Source organism: Gossypium hirsutum, chromosome A10 (assembly GCF_007990345.1).
Source record: "Gossypium hirsutum isolate 1008001.06 chromosome A10, Gossypium_hirsutum_v2.1, whole genome shotgun sequence".
Taxonomy (NCBI): domain Eukaryota; kingdom Viridiplantae; phylum Streptophyta; class Magnoliopsida; order Malvales; family Malvaceae; genus Gossypium; species Gossypium hirsutum.
This window is the reverse complement of record NC_053433.1, coordinates 107,107,535-107,120,624: the sequence shown is the minus strand read 5'-3', so window position 1 is coordinate 107,120,624 and position 13,090 is coordinate 107,107,535. Positions and strand designations below refer to the sequence as shown.

General features: G+C 37.7%; 2 non-coding genes across 2 annotated transcripts; one reads left to right on the top strand and one right to left on the bottom strand.

The window, feature by feature from the left end:
• The first annotated feature begins 212 nt into the window (after positions 1 to 212).
• Positions 213 to 319, top strand: LOC121208629 (small nucleolar RNA R71). Its single transcript, XR_005903760.1, has one exon. It is a non-coding gene; the product is annotated as a small nucleolar RNA R71 (small nucleolar RNA).
• A 2,982-nt stretch (positions 320 to 3,301) lies between these two features.
• On the bottom strand, positions 3,302 to 3,408 carry LOC121209217 (small nucleolar RNA R71). Its single transcript, XR_005904334.1, has one exon. It is a non-coding gene; the product is annotated as a small nucleolar RNA R71 (small nucleolar RNA).
• Positions 3,409 to 13,090: the final 9,682 nt, after the last annotated feature.

Below are 13,090 nucleotides of genomic sequence, written 5' to 3'. Positions count from 1 at the left end.
TGACTGCATCTAAGTTGAAAATACCAACTACCTTCACCGGCTTCATCCTCATGACTTGCCACAGATAATTATTCAGTGCCATCTCTTCTATAAACTTATAAGCTGCTTCAGGTGTTTTATTGTTAAGTGTACCATTGGCTGCTGCATCGATCAACTGCCTAGTTGAGGGATTCAAACCGTTGTAGAAGGTTTGAACTTGTATCCATAGAGGTAACCCATTGTGAGGCCACCATCTCAATAAGTCCTTATACCCCTCCCATGTATCATATAACATTTCTAAATTGATTTGCACAAAGGAAGAGATATCATTTCTCAACTTGGCTGTCTTAGCCGGTGAGAAGTACTTCAAAAGGAACTTCTCGGTCAGTTGAACCCTTGTGGTAATGGAACCTTGTGGTAAAGAGTTCAACCACTGTTTTACTTTGTTCCTCAACGAGAAAGGGAATAATTGTAGGCAAATGGCGCCGTCAGTAATGCCATTAATCTTGAAAGTATCACAGATTTCCAAAAAATTGGCCAAATGAGTATTTGGATCTTTGTCTTGCAAACTATCAAACTGAACAAACTATTGTATCATCTAAATAGTGTTCGGCTTTAGTTCAAAATTATTCGCGGTAATAGTGGCTCTCACAATACTCGATTCAGCCCTAGTTAGAGTGGGCTTTGCATAATCGTACATAGTACGAAGAAAAGGATCTGGATTTGTAGAATATGCAGCAACTGCAGGAGGTAGCTGATTATTCTGATTATCACCCATCTTTTTAGTAATAATAATTTACTCTTGTTAGTCTACTATATTCTGTCGACTTTGCTTTCTTCTCTACGGTTTCTATGAGCTGTACTTTTAATTTCACTGTCAAATAATAATTGTCCCAATGAGTTTCCTCTAGTCATAAACTAAAGGAACCTTCCAGAAGCAAATAAAAGAAAAATTAGAAGAAAAATTAAACGAAAAACAAAAATTATAATAAACAACTCTTTTTGTCTAATTTTGGCTCGTTTTTAGCTCCTTCTGCTCCCAAATGATATCCTAAGTATAGAAACATGAACTAAAAGGATTAGGAGCATCAAATTCACTAGTTTGCATAATTCATCATCCAAAAATGCATTAAAAATGAGATTAAAATATGATTCTTTTATAGCTTATCAGCTCCACTAGACGTAGAATTCGTAGTGGAGTAGGCTGCTTGCTATCTAAAATTCTTAATTGAAGATTGTGCTCCACCATACTGAATCAAGTTTGGTGGAGCAGTTGATTTCTCTTTACTATTTTTTACCTAGTGCTCCCGATAAGCCATAAAAGTAACACATTTTTAATCTCATTCCTGATGCATTTTTGGATGATTTATTATGTAAATTAGTGAATTTGAAGCTCTTAATCCTTTAGATTCATGTTTCTATACTTAGGTGAGCATAGGGGAGCGAAAATAAGACAAAATTGAGTAAAAAAGAGCTATTTTTAACATCCAAACGGCCTGAGCATTTCCACACGAGCTAGCCACACGACACGCCCATGTGCCAACCTGTGTTGATTTCGCATTCTGTTTCTCAAACACGCGAAAAAACCCAATTTTTAGGCTTTCTGAGCATTCTAAAGTCTATAAATAACAGTTAGAAGAAGACCTAAGAGAGCACACAAAGAAGAACGAAGAAAATGCTTGAAGAGCTCTATCAGATTCAACTCAGAAGTAGATTTCCTTTAAGATTGAAGATCTCCATTAATTTCCTTAGAAGTTTTATTGGGTTTTTTTTAAGTCTTGTTGATATCCTAACTTTGATATAGTTTTATTCCAGATTATGAACTAAATTCCCTAGATACCTAGGGAAGATGAAACCTAAGATGAATCTTATTATTTGATTTCTGAATTACATGATAAATACTTGATTCTTGTCCTCTATTATGTATGCTTATTTCATGTTTTAATATTTTTAGGATATTAATTCATGTTTAATGTGCTTATTTCGGTGGAGCAAAAGTCCCTGTTTAAGAGTGGATCTAGCATAATTGAGTAGAGTTGCATGCAATCCTAGAAATAAGACGACATAAATCTACTGAATTAGAGTCAAATCTAATAGGGGAATCCATAGATCGAGTTAACGTGACAAAAGGGGTTTTAATTAGAAAGAGATTTCAATTAATCAACCTAGAGTCAGTTGTTCTTACTCTCGAAAGAGATATTAACATAATTTAGGGATTTCTATGAATAAAGACATAAGTGAATAAATCGTTTAATTCAGATTTAGAATAATAAGTGAAGTCTAAGTGGATTCTATCCTGGGTATTGTCTATCTCATTGGTTACATTCGATTGTTTTCCCAATTCATTCTCTATTGCTTTTATAGTAAATTAGTTTAGTTAATTTTAGATTAAAAACAATTTCATCAATTTGTCGGCTAAATAATAGAAAAACAGTAATTACTAGTACTTTTAGTCCTCGAGGATATGATATTCCCTACTCACCATAGCTACACTATTATTCGATAGATGCACTTGCCTTTGTCAAAATTTTAGTTAGTTTAGCGACCACCAAGTTTTTGGCGCCGTTGCCAGGGACTAAAATATTAGGAACACTCGATTTTTATTAATTTAGTCATTTTTATTTTTATTGCATCTTATTTTTTTTAGTTTAATTTTTGTTTTCTAATTTTTATTTTATTTGCTTCTGGCAGGTTCCTTTGGTTTATGACTAGAAAAAATCTATTGGGACCATTAGCATTTGATAGTGAAATTGAAAGTACAGCTCGCAGAAATCGTAGAGAAGCAAGGCAGAATCGACAGAATATAGTGGAAGAGCAAAAGGGCATTATTATTATTACTGAGGAGAGGGCTGATAATCAGAATAATCAGCTACCTCCTATAGTTGCTGCTAATCCTGCAAATCTGAATCCTGCTCATCGTACTATGTAGGATTATGCCAAGCCCAATTCTGCTCATCGTACTATGTACAATTATGCCAAGCCCACTCTAACTAGGGCTGAATCAAGTATTGTGAGATCCACCATTGCTGTAAATAATTTCAAAATGAAGCCAAACACTATTCAGATGATTCAATAGTTTGTTCAGTTCGATGGTTTGCAAGATGAAGATCCAAATACTCATTTGTCTAATTTTTTGGAAGTCTGTGATACTTTCAAGATAAATGGCGTTTCTGACGATGCCATTCGCCTATGGTTGTTCCCTTTCTCGTTGAGGAATAAAGCTAAACAGTGGTCGAATTCTTTACCACAAGGTTTTATCACTACATGGGATCAAATGACCGAGAAATTCTTACTGAAGTACTTTTCACCGGCTAAGATAGCTGAGTTGAAGAATGATATCTCTTCCTTCATGCAGATAGATTTAGAGACCCTAGATGATGCATGGGAAAGGTAGAAGGATTTATTGATAAGGTGCCTTCACCATGGGTTACCTCTATTGCTACAGGTTCAAACCTTCTAAAACGATTTGAACCCCTCAACTAGGCAATTGATTGATGTAGCAGCCGATGGTACTTTGAACAATAAAACACCTGAAGAGGTGATAAATTGTAAATTATACATATTTTTACCCCATACTTAGCATACTTATGAATGATTTTTTCCTTGATTTTAGTGAATTTGGTGCTCCTAATCCTTTAATTTCATGTTTTTATACTCAAGAGAGCTTAGGATAACAAAAAGAGTGAGAAACGGGACAAAATGGACAAATCGGGCTTAAAACAGTGTTACACACGGCCTAGGCACTTCCACACGGGTAACTCACACGCCCGTGTGAGGTACACAGGTAGTCTACACGCCCTTGTGTTATGGTCGTGTCGACATTAATCCAAGTCAGAATTTCACACGATTTGAGCACTTGCATGCGGGCGTGGCACACAACCGTGTCCTTGTTGAGCCCATGCCTAGTTCTACTTGGAAAAGGCCACTTTTGAGGGTTTGGAAGAATTTTAAAGCCTATATAATCACCTTAGAAGAGGATTGGAGGACACACAGAGTTGGAGGTAGAAAATACTCGCGAATAGCCATCGGAATCACCTCGGAGCCAGGATCTACATCAAGACTGAAGATTTCCATCCAGTTTCCTAGAAGTTCTTGGGGTTCTTTATCTTTTTTTGTTTTCCAAACTTTGAGATGTTTTCCATTATTATTATGAACTAAACCCCATAAATGCCTAAGGGAGATGAAACCTTAGATGAATATTGTTACTCTTTGATTTATATGATAAATATTTGTTCTTATTCTTAATTGTGAGTTTTAACCCTTGATTTAATATTCTAGGATATTAGTTCAGGTTCTTGATGTGCTTATTCAGTGGAGCAAAAGTTCCTATTTAAGAGTAGATCATTCATAATTAAGTAGAGTTGCATGCAATCCTAGAGATAGGACGACATAAATCTGCTGGATTAGAGTCAAATCTAATAAGGGAATCCATAGATCGAGTTAATGTGACCATAGGGGTTTTAATTAGAAAGATATTTCAATTAATCAACCTAGAGTCAGTTGTTTGTAGTCTCGAAAGGGATAATAACATAAATCAGAGATTTCTTACGGAATAAGTCAAGTGAATAAATCGTCTAAGTCAAAGGTAATAAGTGAAGTCTAGGTAGATTCCTTCTTAGGTATTGTCTTCTCCATTGTTTTTTTTCTAAAGTATTTTCCAACTTTCATCTCTGTCGTAATCTTAGTTAAATTAGAAAATTAGTTTAGTTTAAAAACATCCTTTAATTCTTAGGCTAGATAATAAAAAGATAGTAATTACTAGTACTTTTAGTCCTCGTGGATATGATATTTCCTGTCTCACCATAACTATACTACTGTTCGATAGGTGCGCTTGCCTTAAGTCGAATTTTTAGTTAGTTTCACGACCATGAAGTTTTTGGCACCGTTACCGGGGACTAAGATATTAGGAACGCTTAATTTTTATTACTTTAGCCATTTTTTATTTTTTTATTGCAATTTAATTTTATTTTTGCTTAAATTACTAAATTTTCTTTTATTTTATGCTGGCAGGTTTTTATAGTTTATGACTAGAAGAAACCCGTCAGGACCTCTATTTTTTGATAGTGAGATCGAAAGCACAGCTCGCAGAAACCGAAGAGAGATAAGGCGAAGCCTACGATACATAGAGGAAGGGCAAGAGGACAATATTCAACCCACAATCGAGGAGATGGCTGATAATCATAATAATCCGCTACCTCCTGTGGCTGTTGCGAACCCAGTAAATCAGGATCCTGCTCCTCGTACTATGTATGATTTTGCTAAACCTACTTTAATAGGAGCTGAATCGAGTATAGTTAGACCTGATATTGCTGCAAATAATTTTGAATTGAAACCTAACACGATTCAAATGATACAACAGTTTGTTCAGTTTGATGGTTTACAGGATGAGGATCCAAACAATCATTTGGCAAATTTTATACCGAGCCCAACCCAAAAGATCATGTGAAAGTAGTTACATTAAGGAGTGGGAAGGTGCTAGTTGAATCTGAAAAGAAGTTGCAACCAGAATCTAATAAAAAAGAACGTGAGAAGGAAAAACCCGAAAATAATGAAAAACCGGTGTTGAGGGAATATAAACTACCAATCCCATACCCAGCGAAGTTGAAGAAAGACTGCATGGATGCACAATTCGGTAAATTTCTTGAACTTTTTAAACAATTACATATGAATTTACCTTTTGTTGAAGCTATCTCGCAGATGCCTACAATTGCAAAATTTTTAAAGGAGCTTCTAACAAATAAAATGAAGTTTGAGGATTTATCTACAGTGGAACTCAATGAGGAATGCTCGGCAATACTCCAAAATAAATTGCCAACCAAACTGAAAGATACAGGAAGTTTTACTATTCCCTGTTTAATTGGTAGTTTGAATGTTGAGAAGGCACTAGCTGATTTAGGGACTAACATTAATTTGATGCCATATAAAATGTTTAAACAACTCGGTCTTGGGGAACCAAAACCCACTAGGATGAGTATTCAACTAGTTGATAGATCTGTTAAATATCCTAGGGGTATTACAGAGGACATACTCATAAAAGTAGACAAATTTATATTCCTTGTTGATTTTGTTGTGCTTGACATGGATGAGGATGTTGAGGTGCCTTTAATTTTAGGTTGTCCATTATTAGCCACTGTTAGGGCTGGTATTGACATGGGTGATGGTAAACTTGTGCTTCGAGTAGGTGACGAAGAGATTGTTTTGAAAATTTATAATGCTATGAGACTCTCTAGGGAACATGATGACTCATGTTATTTTATTGATTCTATCGATCATGCTACTTAAGACTCTTTGCAGGAAATCATACATAAGGACACGTTGGAACTATGTCTTGTCCAAGGAGAGGAGGTAAATGATGACAATTCTGAGATAGGTAAGATAAAAGCGAAACTGAATTCCAATAAACCTTTATTGAGACAGAAGAAATACGAGGGTATTGAGGTAAACAATAAAGTAAAATTAAAACCCTCTGTTGAAGAACTGTGTAAATTAGAATTAAAGTAATTACCAGATCACTTGGAATACGCATTTCTTAGAGATAATTCCACATTACCAGTAATTATTGCTTCAGATTTATAGCCAACCGAAAAGGACGAGTTACTCAGAGTATTAAAGGAGCATAAAAGAGCCATAGCTTGGAAGATTTCTGACATAAGAGGGATTAACCCTTCTTTTTGCACACATAAAATCCTAATGGAAGAGGAATTCAAACCCTGTGTATAAGCGCAAAGACGGTTGAATCGTAACATGAAAGAAGTTGTGAAAGCTGAGGTAATTAAACTTCTAGATGCTGGAATTATTTATCCTATCTCTGACAGTTCCTGGGTGAGTCCTGTGCAGGTTGTTCCTAAGAAGGGAGGCATGACTGGCGTGGCCAATGAGAAGAACGAATTAATTCCAACACGAATAGTCACAGGATGGAGAGTCTGCATTGACTATAGGAAATTGAACGATGCCACAAGAAAAGATCACTTTCCCTTACCATTCATCGATCAGATGTTGGAAAGGTTATCTGGACATATGTATTATTGCTTCCTAGATGGACTCTCTGGTTATTTCCAAATCCCAATAGCTCTTAAGGATCAAAAGAAAACGATATTCACATGTCCATATGGTACGTTTGCTTATCGACGAATTCCTTTTAGATTATGTAATGCTCTTACTACTTTTCAGCGATGCATGTTGGCTATTTTTGATAAACTCGTGGAAGACATTATGGAGGTATTCATGGATGACTTCTCGGTATTCGGTAACTCTTTCCATATCTGCCTCAAAAATTTAAAACGAGTTCTAACTAGATGTGAGGAAACTAATCTTGTACTGAATTGGGAAAAATGTCACTTCATGGTTCATGAAGGGATTGTGTTAGGCCACAGAATTTCTAGCAAGGGAATCGAGGTTGATAAAGCAAAGGTTGAAACTATTGAGAAATTACCCCCTCCTATTACAGTTAAGGCTATTCGTAGTTTTCTAGGACATGTTGGATTTTATAGACGATTTATTAAAGACTTTTCTAAAATAGCTAAGCCTTTAACGAATTTGCTAGAAAAAGACGTACCCTTCAATTTCAGTCAGGATTGTTTAGAATCGTTCAATACTCTTAAGGATAAATTAATTAACACTTTAATTGTTGTTGTACTTGATTGGAATTTACCTTTTGAACTCATGTGTGATGCGAGTGATTTTGCAGTAGGAGCAGTTCTTGGACAACGGAAAGACAAGCACTTTTAACCGATTTGCTATGCTAGCAAAACATTGTCAGCTGCACAAGAAAATTATATGATGATTGAGAAAGAATTATTGGCTCTGGTTTTTGCATTCGATAAATTTAGATCCTATCTAATATTATCTAAAGTTGTCATTTACACTGACCATTCTTCTCTTTGATACTTGCTTACTAAAACAGATGCAAAACTTCGACTAATAAGATGGATTTTATTGTTGCAGGAATTCGATTTAGAGATTCAAGATAAGAATGGAGCAGAAAATCTTGTAGCAGATCATCTATCTAGATTAGAGAACCCATATCTCAGTGAATTGAACGAACAGGAAATAAATGACTCATTCCCTGAAGAACAACTTTTTGCTATCTTTGACTCTGAGGAACCTTGGTTTGCAGACATTGCAAATTATTTAGCCGTTAACATTATACCAAAAGGGTTGACACATCAACAAAAGAAGCGATTCTTTACTGATGTGAAAAAATATATTTGGGAAGAACCTTTTCTTTTTTGTATATGTGCAGATTAAGTAATTCGAAGATGCGTTACAAGGATAGAAGCGATTAAAATTTTGGAGCATTGCCACTCCGGACCGACTGGGGGACATTATAGTGGAACTAAGACCGCACATAAAACACTCGAATCAGGTTTTTTATTGGCCTACACTATTCAAAGACGCCAACAGGTATGTTGCTACTTGTGATAAATGCCTACGAACAGGTAATATCTCTAAATGTGACAAAATGCCTCAAATGTACATACTCTCATGTTAAATATTCGATATATGGGGTATTAATTTCATGGGTCCATTCCCCAGCTCATTTGGGAATAAATACATATTAGTAGCCGTTGATTACATGTCTAAATGGGTGGAAGCCCAAGCTTTACCTACTAATGATGCTAGAGTAGTGGTAAAGTTCCTGAAGAAACTTTTCTCTTGATTTGGAACACCTAGAGTAATAATCAGTGATAGGGGCACTCATTTCTGTAATACTCAATTTGATAAAACCCTTAAGAAATATGAAGTTCACCACAGAACCGCTACCCCTTACCATCCTCAAACTAGTGGACAAGTCGAAGTTGCTAATCGAGAACTTAAACGCATTCTAGAAAAAACTGTAGAGTCAAATAGGAAAGATTGGGCAAAGAAAATAGATGATGCTTTATGGGCCTATAGAACTGCCTTTAAGACACCCATAGGAACATCCCCTTACAGACTTGTTTATGGGAAGATTTGTCATTTACCATTTGAATTAGAATATAAAGCATTCTGGGCTATAAAATTTCTAAACTTTGATCCCAAACTTGTAGGTGAAAGGCAAATGATGCAGCTAAATGAGTTAGATGAATGGCGAGCTAATGCCTACGAGAATTCATGAACATATAAGGAAGCATCAAAGCGCCGCCATGATGCTCGTTTAAAGCAAAACAAACAATTTTAAGTTGGAGATCTTGTCCTGTTATACAACTCAAGACTCAAATTGTTCCCTGGGAAGCTTAAATCATGATGGTCAGGTCCTTTCATCGTCCAAACCGTCTTTCCATATGGCACAGTAGAGGTAAGTCACCTAACTCAAGGCACTTTCAAGGTAAATGGACATCGACTTAAACTTTATAACGGTGAGGATTTCAAAGACAAAAGAGAGAAGCTACGGCTCCGCGAACCTGAATAAACATACCTACCAGGTAAAGTCTAGCTTAGACTCTAAATAAGTGCTTCTCGGGAGGCAACCTGAGTACTAACCCCACTAAATAACTTAGCTTGTTTTTGCCCCATTTGTTTTATTTCTAACTGTAGGTAATTACGGCACACACGGCTTAGCACACGGGCGTGCTCTTGGCCGTGGGATCCCCACGGGTAGGAGACACGGGAGTGGTCCTAGCCGTGCTAAAACAGAAAAAAACATCTTTTTCCAAAATAGGATGACACACGGGCTGTGACAAATAGCCACGGTCGTGCGACACGGCTGTGTGCACCCTATGGTTAAGGGACACAGGAGTGTCCTAGTCTGTGGTAAAACTACACCTTAATTTCCAAAAAGATCAGCGGAAACACGACCTACGATAAATCACCACAGCCGTGCGAGGTGGCCGTCACACGGGCGTGCTTTAGGCCGTGGGAGAACTTGCCCAAAAATTTAAAACGATAAACAAAGTCAAAATAGACCACAGGCGTAAACCACGACCGTACTGAAAGGCCGTGCGCAATCCTGATTAATTGACATGAGCGTGAGGGACTAAACATAGGCGTGTGAGAAACGAAGGTAGCACTACATGGCCATGTAATGTGGCCGTGTAGGTCACACGGCCAAGACATAAGGGCGTGTCCTTAAGCCGTGTGCGATACTGACTTGAAACATTAACCCATAAACATAAGCCATGAACATGGGCATGGAGGACCTAACATGGGCATGGGAGAAGTGAACGAACGTGCACACGGCCGTCCGACATGGCCATGCGCACCACATGGCCTGGGGACACTGGCGTGTCAAAGCAGCCGTGTGCGATCCTGACTACTATTTCACAAAAAACACGAGCTAAGAACGCACCATACGGGCGTGTGCCACGACCATATGGCCTAAAACGGGGCTTACATGACCGTGGCCCCCAATTTAAAACCCTTCCCCCAACCCAAATTTCCCCCTTTCCTATTTAAAACCTCCCTTTCACTATTCATCATCTTCCCCAACCAGCCACCCTCCATTCTTCTTTCTTTTTCTCTTCTCCCTTATTCTCCCAACTACTCCCCCATTTTCTTCACCCCCAACCTTCTTTTCCACTTTTCTTTCTATTCTCTTTTCCTTTCTGTTCTATTCTTCTCCCCTCTTCCCCATCTACCTCTGACCACTACGTATACGCCGCCATGTACCACCACTCTCGGTTTTCTTTCTTGCATCCTTAGCTCTATTTTACTATTTGAATATTAATTTTCTTAGTTCGTTCGCAATTCTTTATTTCATGTTCTATATGACTGTATTCTTATTATTACTACTACTCTTGCTTTAATATTTTTGAGGTTCCTTCTTTGTCATTGTTTCTAATCGAACGTAGAAATATACTATATAGATATTAGGACCGTGTGTTTTAAATAAGATTCGTAGTAACTTATATTGAGTGATTCATTAGTTAGTTTCTATTTCTTTGGCTCTTTGTTTCATATGCAGTATTACCATTTGGTTTTGACATGCTTGAATATTCGTTCATAATTCTTATGAGCAAGTTAGTATTTTGGACTATTAAGATGACTGCTTGATTTGGGTATTATTTTGATGATTAAAAATCATATTTGCAGATATCATGACAAACCCAAAAGGTAAGAAAACTGCGGTTCCTGCCTCGAAAAAATAAAAAGGAGCAATATCTTCCTCTGGCCCTACTGTTGAGATATGACACCTATTCCTCCAATTTCCACTGGGACCCAAGGAGGAACTATTCCAGATACTACGGGCCTGACCCCTAGGTGTGGGTCGTTGCATTGATTGGACCGCACTAGAGCAGATCCATCTAGCTGATTCGGTTTGAGCCCTCTTAGCCACCGCTCTATAGGACCGATTGTTTGACATTGTCGAGCTGACTTACCTGGAGCTCACTTTGGAACTTTGCTTGACATTTTAGAAGCAAACAGTTATGGCGGAGCATGACGACTCAGGAACAGTCCAATTCTGCCTTGGCAGTCTAGTACGGTACCTGAGTGTCCCAGAATTTGGCTTCGCCTTGGGACTATATACGAACGAGTTCATAGAGGTTGAAACTTTCCTCACCTCCACCGCCACATCCACTATGCTCCTTTATCATATTGGAATGCCATGATCCCTACTACAGGCATCTATGACCCCAGCCGTTCTAGGGCATCGGCGCTAGCTCCAGCTCTGCGATATCTCCACGCTCTTTTGGCACACAATTTAATAGGGAGATGTGAGAGCACTGGTGTAGTGAACACTCACGACACATACTTCCTGTGGAGCATGAGGCAGGGGCACATTTTTAACCTCGCCTACTTCATTGCCCTTGCCTTTCGCCATCAAATCGAGTGACACCGGAAGGGAGTCATCGGCCTAGGCCCATATGTGACTCGTCTAGCGCGCTACTTCGGGCTCCTAAATACAGTGGCGCAGTCTTCATCGCTCACTCTCATTGGCCATAAGTCCCTACAGGGCATCCAAAGTATGCTCTATATGCGAATGATTGAGTGTCGTCGTGGGTTTGACCCTCCTCAGTACCGACTTGCACGAGCTACCGAGGAGGATGATGCTGAGGATATTCCTGACGATATCCCTATATTTCAGGAGGACCCACCATCACAGCCACCACTAAGTCACCAACCAGTTCATGCGGCTGCTTCAATATCTGAAGTTTCTGACCACCTTCATCGCTTTTAGTAGTATTACACTCAGCAATTCGACAGCATCGAGGTGACACTACAACAAATCTACCAACATTTTCACATATCGCCTCCAGCACCACCACCGCACGATCCATCTGTCGACGAGGACTATTAATTCCATCTAATTTTTAAATTGCTTTTCTTTTTCTTTTATATTTATTTTGGCATTTCTTTTGCACTTTCATTATCAATTACTTTCAAGACTTTTATTAGTATAATTTGAATTTTATTTTATCTAGTTATTTCATTATTACTAACCCTAATAACCATATGCATATAAATTCCTTAAATATTATCGATTGTATCGCAGTTTCAAAAGGTTCAGTCAATGGGTACTACTAAGCATACACATACAATCATCCACGATTGCAATATCTTGCTCGACCACGACCATAGCCACCACGACACCGACCACCACGATAACCTCTTTGCTGGCCACTGTGATTGTGGAACCCAACCTCTACCACCACCTTCACCTCTATCTACATGTCACATACACATCACTTTCAAAGCTTCTAAAACTGTTCCCGCTCTTTCAAGGATTACATCCAAATTCAGGTCAGTTTTGATTCTCTCCCTCTGTTCTAATCTTATGCTTATATTGCTATTATCTACCTCTGTACATTGAGGACAATGTACACCTTAAGTGTGGGGAGGTTATTTATGTGATTATAAGAAAATCCCTGAATTTTCATCTTGTTCGTAATAATTTTCTCATATCATTATTAGAGTAAATTCTGATTGATCTACGATTTTTATTGATATGTTTTGAATTAAATCATAGGTAATTGTGCATTGATTGTTTGAACTTTAAAGACATCAGGGAATCAAGCATGATGATTTGACTTTTGAGAAATAAAATTGCTAGGTTGTTTCCCTGAATTGAGGTATTATCTTGAAGTTTTGAATTTACAGGATTGACATCAAATACCCATAATTTTTGTGAGATTTTAAGCCTTTTAAGAGCATATATCTTTCTTGCTCACTGATTTTATTGGTTATAAGTGTG